The sequence below is a fragment of the Gracilinanus agilis genome, chromosome 5 (genome assembly GCF_016433145.1).
Source record: "Gracilinanus agilis isolate LMUSP501 chromosome 5, AgileGrace, whole genome shotgun sequence".
Taxonomy (NCBI): domain Eukaryota; kingdom Metazoa; phylum Chordata; class Mammalia; order Didelphimorphia; family Didelphidae; genus Gracilinanus; species Gracilinanus agilis.
Window position 1 is genome coordinate 129,285,774 of NC_058134.1, and position 9,251 is coordinate 129,295,024.

Sequence of the window (9,251 nt, forward strand, 5' to 3'; positions counted from 1 at the left end):
AAGAAGAAGAAGAAGAAGAAGAAGAAGAAGAAGAAGAAGAAGAAAGAAGAAAGAAAAGCTCCTAAAAATCTGTTTATTAGGCTGCCTGACCCAGATCAGGTTATCACTGGTCCCAAGATAGCCATGAAGACATCACTTTATTGGTTATGATGCTGGCCTAAGTACTAAACTTGATATCATCAATAAACATATTCTTACTCAAAAATCAGTCTCAAGATAAGTTTAATCATAACACTCTGCATCAGTTCATATAAGTCTTCCTAGTTTTATTGTGATCATTTGTTTCATAATTTCTTGTGAAATAAAAGTATTCCATTAAAGTCTTTTACCACAGCTTGTTCAGCCATCCATGATGGACTTCCCCTCAATTTCTAATTCTTTGGCACCATAAAGAGTTGCTATAAATATTTTTGTACAAGAAGATACTTTTCCCCTATCTCTGATCTCTTTGATTTATAGACCTAGTAGTAGTTGCTTGGTCAAAGTATACACAGTTTGATGACCCTTTGGGCATGGTTCCAAATTGCTCTCCAGAATGATTGCATCAATCCACAGCTCCACCAAAAAAGTATTAGTGTCCCAGCTTTCCACATCCCCTCCAAAATTTATAATTTTTCTTTTCTGCCATATTAACTAATATGATAGTGTGAGGTGGTACCTCATAGTTGTTTCCATTTGTATTTTTTACAACAACAGTGATTTAAACATTTTTTCGTATGACCATAAAACCATATAGATGGTTTTAATTTCTTCATCTGAGAATTGCCTTTTCATATCTTTTGACCATTTGTCAATTAATGAATGCTTTGTATTCTTATAAATTGGACTCAGTCCTCATTATATTTGAGATGAGCCCTTTGTCGAATCTTTATGGCTGAAACCAGAAATTTACCTTCCCTTCCCCTATTCTTATCCTATCTAAAATCTGTATTAGTGGAAATATAATAGTCTTTATGCAAGGCAGGTATAGGTTAAGAGTCTTCAGGGTTCACTCCGAGGTTCCCAGAGTCCACAGACCCCTCAGGAATAAAGAGACCTCAATCTCTTTAGGTTGATTGTTGAAGTTGACAGGAAACAACAGGCTTTGGAGTATGGTTGTCCAAAGAAACCCTTCGGGCTGGCTTTTAATTGGTCATTGGGCAAGCTATCCATCCTCTCCCCCCACCCTGATCTTCAAACCAAAAAGCCCCCATTTCAGGTACTTCTTTCCCACGATGCCCTGCTTCAGCTAAACTGTCAGACTATGTCACTCGAGTTCAACTTCTCAGTATTCTAAAGGTTCCCTTAACCCATTCTGCTCGTACACTAATATATTTCATTACTCTAGTACTCTATTTCTTATCAGGCATCAGATTGTCTTGATGGTGGCCACTTTTAAAATCCAGTACAATTAAACTAATTTCCTTCATTTTTTTCATTAATTCCTTTAATGTTCTTAACATTTTGTCCTTTGAAATTAATTTAATTATTATTTTTATTAGCTCTATGAAATAATTTTTGGGGAGTTTGATTGGTATAGTACTGAAAAATTAAATTCATTTAGATAGAATTTTCATTTTTATTATATTGACTTGAATCACCCATGAGTAAATATTATTTTTCCAGTTGCTTAGGTCTAACTTTATTTATGTGAACTGTAATCATATAGTTCCTGGGTTTATCTGGGCAGGTTGACTCAGGCATTTTATATTGCCTAGTTATATAAAATAGGGTTTCTCTTTTTATCTCTTGTTTTGGGGATTTATTGGTAGATAAAAATAAAGAAATGATAATGATTTATGTGGGTTTGTTTTATATCATGCAACTAAAGTTGTTAATTATTTTGTTTTTTGGTCAATTCTCCATTCTCCAAGCATACTGTCACATAATCTGCAAAGATAGCTTAATTTCCTTATTGCCTATTCTAATTCGTTCAATTTCTTCTTATTACTGCTTTAGCTATCTTTTCTAATACAATATTGAAGAGTAATGGTGATAATGGGCATCCTTGCTTCACTCCTGATCTTATTAGGAAGGCTTCTGGCTTATCATCATTATAGATAATGCTTGCTGATGGTTTTAGATGGATGTTGTCATTTTAAGGGATCCATTTATTTCAATGTTCTCTAGGGTTTTTCATGGCAATGGGCATTGCATTTTGTCAAAAACTTTCTTTTATTGAGATAATCACATGGTTTCTGTAGGTTTTGTTATCGATAAATTATACTCATAATTTTCCTAATATTGAACCACTCCTGCATTCCTGTTATAACACCTGCCTTGTCATAGTGTATGATACCTGTGATATATTACTGTATTATCTTTGCTAGTGTCTTATTTACATTTTTTTGCATCAATATTCATTAGGGAGAGTAATCTATAATTTTCTTTCTCTGTTTGTTCTCGAGTCTTAGTTTACATATCAACACCATTGTTAGATTTAAATTAATACTCCAGATATTTCCACAGAGTTTATTAATAATTACTTGAAATAGAGAAAGCAGAAGCCTTCCTAATAAGATCAGGAGTGAAGCAAGGATGCTCATTATCACCATTAATCTTATATCTCATATATATGCATAGATTTAAAGTTTCTTTTCTACTCTAAGTCTAACCATGTGTAGATCATCCCTCACAATTCTCTGTCTCCCCTGCCATATTCAAAGAAGTAGAGAGCCAGGGTATGTCTCATCCCACACCTCTTATCCTTTCTCTTGAACCCAGACCTGAAACCTTTAGTTCTGGGTCATGTTCCAAGGGCTTTTCACATGTGACCTGTTTGGAGTGTTCATGTGACATCCAGCCACTCAATGAGGTGGGGAGAAGCTGGGAGGAGGAGCAGATTCTATCTATACACCATATTTGTGCTATAAACGGAATTTGATAGAGTTCCTTCATCAGCTATTTTTCCAAATAGTTTATATTATATTGAAATTAATTGTTCTTAAAATGTTTGGTAGAATTCAGTTATTAATCCATCTGGCTCTGAGGCTTTTTTCTTAGAGAATTCATTGATGTCTTGTTCAATTTCTTTTTTGAGATGGGGTTATTTGAGTATTATATTTCCTCTTCTGTTAATAAGCCATTTTTAAATTTATTCATCTATATCACTTAGATTAACAGATTTATTGGCATATAATTGGACAAAATAACTCCTAATAATTCTTTAATTTCCTCTTCATTGGTTGTGGATTTGTCCTTTCCAATACTGTTAATTTGGTTTTCTTCTTTCTTTTTAATCAAATTTAACCTTTGGTTTATCTATTTTATTGGAGAGTTTTCATAAAACTAACTCCTTATATTATTTATTACTTCAATGATTTCCTTACTTTCAATTTTATTCATCTCTCCTTTGATTTTCAGGATTTCTAATTTGGTGTTTAATTAGGGGTTTTTAATTTGGTTTTTTTCCTAGCTTTTTTTTTAAGTTGCATTCCCAATTCATTGATCTGTTCTTTCTCTCTTTTATTGATATAGATATTTAGAGATAAAATTTTCCCCTGTGGACTGCTTTGCCTGCATCCCCAAAATTTTGGTATGTTGTCTACTTGTCATTCTTTTTAATAATATTGCTGATTTTATTCCTATGATTTGATCTTTGGTTCACTCATTCTTTAAGATAAAATTATTTAGTTTCCTATTAAATTTTAGACTTTCTTCTGAAGCTCTTTGTCAAATATAATTTTATAGCATTATGACCTAAAAAGGATGCATTTAATATTTTTTGCTTTTCCACATTTGATCATGAGGCTTTTATGTCTTATATGATCAGTTTTTGTGAAGGTGCCATATACTGTTGCTAGAAAAGCAAATTCCTTTCTATTCCCATTCATTTTTCTCCAGAGGTCTAGCAAATCTAACTTTTCTAAAATTCTATCCACCTCTTTAATTTCTTTCTTGTTTGTTTTTTTGGTTTGACTTATCTAATTCTGAGAGGGGAAGGCTAATAACCCTAAGTAATGGAATTTTATTGTCTATTTTCTCTGGTAACTCATGTAACTTCTTTAAGAGTTTGTATGCTATATAATCTGGTTTAATAATGTTTAATAATGATATTACTTCATTGTCTATAGTACATTTTAGCAGGATATAATTTCCTTCTTTATCTCTTAATTAGATCCATTTTCACTTTTGCTTTGTCTAAGATCTTAATAGCTACCCCTGCTTTTTTATGTTAGCTGATGCATAATAGATTCTGCCCCAACTCCTTGTTTTTACTCTGTGTGTGTCTCTCTGCTTTAAATGGGTTTTTTTCTCTTGTAGGCAGCATATTATGGGATTCTGGCTTTTAATCCATTCTACTATCCTATTCTGTTTTATGGATAAGTTCATTCTACCAGATTCTAGAGATCATTTCTCTATTTCGTATTGTATCTACAAGAGATTGTATCATTTCTTCTACCATGCTGCCTCTCTGATATATTTTTGGTTTGTTTCTCAGTCACTTCTAACTTTCTGACCCCATTTGGGATTTTCTTGGCAAAGATACAGGAGTGGTGTGCTATTTCTTTCTCTTGCTGTTTACAGCTGAAGAATCTGAACCAAACAGGGTTAAGTGACTTGCCCAGGGTCATACAACTAGTAAGTGTCTGAGGCCAGCTTTGAACACAGAAAAATGAGTCTTTCTGATTCTAGGCCCAGAACTCTATCCACCGTGACACATAACTGCCCCCCTAGTATAAAACTAGCATATTAAAAAAACTATTGCTCATCTGGGAAAAGAAGAACCTTAAGTCACAAAGTTATGTTTTAAATCCTAAACAATCTAGTCTCATATGTTCATCCATTAGAAGAAAACAAGGTGTTTGTGTGTGAAGTGGAAAGGAATAATCCTATACAAAGCAATCCATAAGAGTTGCTCTCACCCACACTATTATTTCATACTGCTTTTCTTGAGAAAACCTTCATCAATCTTCTTTTGTTCATGGGGTGAATGATATTCCTCTATCCCTTCTTCCCTCCCACCTTCACTCATTTTAATCCCCTTATTTTTCTTGGGATTATTACAAATCTTTTTTTAGTGAAGGAAAGAAAATCAGTCTACAATAATGATAACATTTTGCATAGACATTTATTTAGATAAGTGTTTCTGTTTTCTGAAAATTATTTTATGAAGACTATAAAGAAGGAAAGGGAAGAACTAAATTTCCAGTAATGGATTTTGCTTCTAAAATTTCATACCAAGAAGAGTTCTGATAAAGTAACTCTAAACATTAAAAAATCCTATATAAAAAGTGCTTGAGAGTATGAATTTTTCAATATCACATCTTTACTTATTTATTCTGTTAATTTTGAAATCTGTTATCTCCTGTTAAAATCATATTGAAGATATAAGTACCCAAATATATCAAAGCTCTTTATTTTCCTTTTGCTATATCTGAGATATATACATACTTGACTAGAAATTTAAAAGATACTAAAAATCAGATAATGTTAATATAGACAAAGAAAAATCTTCATTTCAATTCAGTCATTATTGGTGGGGGTGGGGGTGTTAAAGTGCTTCATACAAAAATGTGGTAATAGTTTAATATTTAAATGAAAAAAGATTTACAAAGTTAAGTTTATACCAAAGAAATTTTAGTAAGAGACTGTGTGAAATTAACTTGCCTTTTTCTTTATCTCTTATTACCTGTGCTTTGTTTCTCAGGAAGAGAAGGAAGGACACTGTGTTCATGGAGAATATGTTCCTGTTGATATGTTAATGTGTCCTTTAGAGAAGTGTAAAAGTTTCTTTCATGAATGCCTTAAAGATCTATTGTCTGTGGGCAAAAAGATCAAAGTAACCTAGTTTTTCTTCTTCCTACACTGTCTCAAAGGAAAAATAGTAGGTGGTGTAGGATGAGGGAAATCCTCCAGCACGAAAACTATTCATTTGGGCAAAGCTGTCCAGTCACTGCTAATTGGAACCTTTGGCAAATCACTCCTCTTTTTAGACTCAGTTTCCTTATTGATAGGGATGAAATGAAATGAGTGCTTCCCAACCTATACTATGCTTCAGTCCAGCAATGTATCCAAATTCTGTAGCTTTTTCTAATGAAAACCATTCCTTCCACTGCAGGAGAAGAGGAGTAAGAAGTGATGTGTTAGAGGTAGCAATGAATCTTTATTACTGCAAAAAGAAGTTTGGATCCCTACATGATAGTAGTTGAACTGTTAAAACTGTTCATTGAGAACCTGATGAAAATGAGTATGAATTCAGTAATGCTTTTAAATTAATTTATATTTTATTAGTCAAAATAGCATTGACACACATTTGAAAAATTCTGAAATGCATATATAAAAACATCATTTAGTATACAGCTTCTTTGCTATATTGATGCTGCATATTTTATTTACAAATTTATCTTATTTAATGTATCAATTTATTTAATTTATTAATGCATATCATGATGGCAATTCATGTGAATTGCTAGACCTCTTGTTATTGTGGTCCTTGACCCACAGATTGGAAACCACTCCCCTACAGTGAATAATCTTGTATCAGATCCAAACATTTCACTTTGCCATTGTCTCCATGAGGAATTTAAGATCCTCTCACCCTATAAGATCAATACTAGTCCCAGGGAGGAAACATTCTTTCAGATGACTTTTGATTCAAGCTCCATTGTTGGGGCTAATGAACCATGCCAGCTGCCCAAAACCCTTGCCTAAATTCTACCCTTATATTTCATAAACTCTCTGTCCTGTGTTTTTGGCCCTTTGTTTCAAGATATTCTTCCTAGCCCTTGATCTTTTTCCTTGGCCTATGTGGTGAATATCAGCTACTTGATCTCCTGGATTCTGAATCTTACATTCCTAATTTTTTCTATTTTGTCTTGACCACCCTAGATTCAAACTCTTATTTTCCTAGTTTTACCTGTTCTTTTTAGCTTAGTTAATTTCTCTGGATAAGATATCTGACTCATCTGATTCTATAGCCCCCTTCAGAGATATATTGGAGCCAACCCAAAGTAGCTGGAGAGAGTCAATTGATAATTTTGAGTGTGAGTTTTCTAAGATGCCAACATGCTTGGAAATATGCAAATACTATGTATGAACCAAGGCATGATTTATGGTTTTTTCAAAGGATAAACAACAAAACAACATTTTTAATTGATTGTCTACATAGAAGATAGTGATGGAGAAAATGTTAATAATGCAAATTAAACTTAGTAATCTGTCTTGGGTATGGTACTTTTTTTTTCAAAGAGCCAGTTGATAACATTTCCAACATACCTCAGGAGGCCAGAAAGTTGATAAGTCCTGAGGCTTTGAACAAATGTGTCTTTGATTCTGATGAGTTGCTACTTCCTGAGTTCAATCTATGATTTGAGAGTGAGAAAATTCCTTCCAATTGCTTTTCACTACTAAACAAATTACCATATTGTGAGCCTCAGTTAGTATAACTGTAGAACCTAGGTAGAAATAATAATTTGGAGTCCAGCATTCCTTCCAACAGAATCACCATGCTCCCTCCTAGAAACTATAACAACAATTGGATATAGTTGCATTCATTGTATTAAAATTTGACATACATCATCATAACAGAATTTTTAAGGACTCCTGGCAAAGTTAAGCAGAAAGTATAGTCAGACAGGTAGTAATAATGGTAGGTAGTTTAAAAAAGGAAAAGTAAGTATGGTAAAATATTAGGGACAATTAAGAAGTAGGTAAACAGTTAAAGGGAATGAATTTCTCTGCCCTACTAGAAGAGGAAATTATTTTACTATCAAAACCTAACAGTTTATATGATACTTTAAAAATAGTACAAAAGAAAATTCCTCTCCAGCATAAATCGTAATATTTATAGAAAATGTTATTAAAATTGATAAACTTGCCCTAAGATTCTCTCTGTGACAGCACATATGACTCAATTTCTTTTTCTTAAGGTGGATAGAATCATGTTTTCTCATTAGTTTTATTTTTTTTAATTTGAATTTAGTAAACATTAACTGAGTTGAACTGACTCACCAAGGGTCAAGATGGCAAGAGAAGGCAGAGGGAGAGGTAGAAAGCAAATAAATTATGATCAAATAAACGGGTTTCAGAATTCTTTAGCATGAAGATGGTATGTTTGTAGTTGATAGCAAGATTGAGGATATGAGCATCTTTGTGTGACTAGGGTGGAGGAATAATGAGTAAGTTGAAGAACTGAGTGGTTAAGGTTTTTGAGGGAGAGTCAACATGTATGCTGAAGTCTCCTACGGTGAGGGCAGGAGTTGGGGAGGAGAGAAAAATTGTGAACCAGATACAAAACTCTTTGATTAAGGAAGTGGAATGACTCAAAGGTCTAAAGATAAAATCAACAGGATTTTGATTGGGTGGTAAATATGCATAGCATGGACCTCAGAGAAGAGGAAGCTTCTAAGTAATGGAAGTAGAGGAAAAATCTGAAATTGATCATGGGAAAAAGAAGGTTTCTAACTCCCCCGTCTTGACCAATGAGTTGAGGAGAATGAGTGAAGATGCAGCTAGTACTGGAAAGGGGGTAAGGGAAGTTTTCATTAGGATACAGGCAAGTATTAGTGATTGCTAGGAGATAGAAGGAATAAGAAAGGAAAAGATATAAGATGAAGGAAAGTTTTTGTCTACAGAACAAATATTCCAGATGGTACAGTGGAAGATTTATGTGAATTTGTTTTATGCCCTGTAACTTTGCTAAAGTTATTGTTTCCATCCATTTTGTTAATGCTTCATGGTTCTGTAATTACACTATGATACCACGAACAAAAAAAGTGACAATTGTGTTTCTGCCTTCCTCGATTTATTTTTCTTGTCTTATTGATATAATTGGCATTTCTAATAGTGGTTATGATGGGAATTGTTGCTTTATCCTTGATCTTACTAGAAAGGCTTCTTTTTTATTACATATTTGTTTTGGGTTTGGATAAACATTATTTATTATATTTACAATATGAAGTAAAGATTATTTATTCCTGTGCTTTCTAGAGGTTTTGATAGAAAAGAATGTTGAATTTTTATCAAAAGCTTTTTCATCATCTATTGATATAGTCATATAGTTTTTTGTTGTTCAATTGTTTCCAATTTTTTGTGGAGGGTTTCTTAATGTAGTTTTGGAGTTTCCTCTTAACTTGAAGTCATCAAGAAAAGGCTGGACAACATAACTTGTTGGAGATAGTGGGGAAGGGATAACAACAGCTCCTACCTTAAAGGATGGTTGTGAGAATCAAACATTTACTTAGCACAATGCCTAGCACATAGTGAGTATTTCATATATATATATATATGTGTGTGTGTGTGTGTGTGTGTGTGTGTGTGTGTGTGTGTGT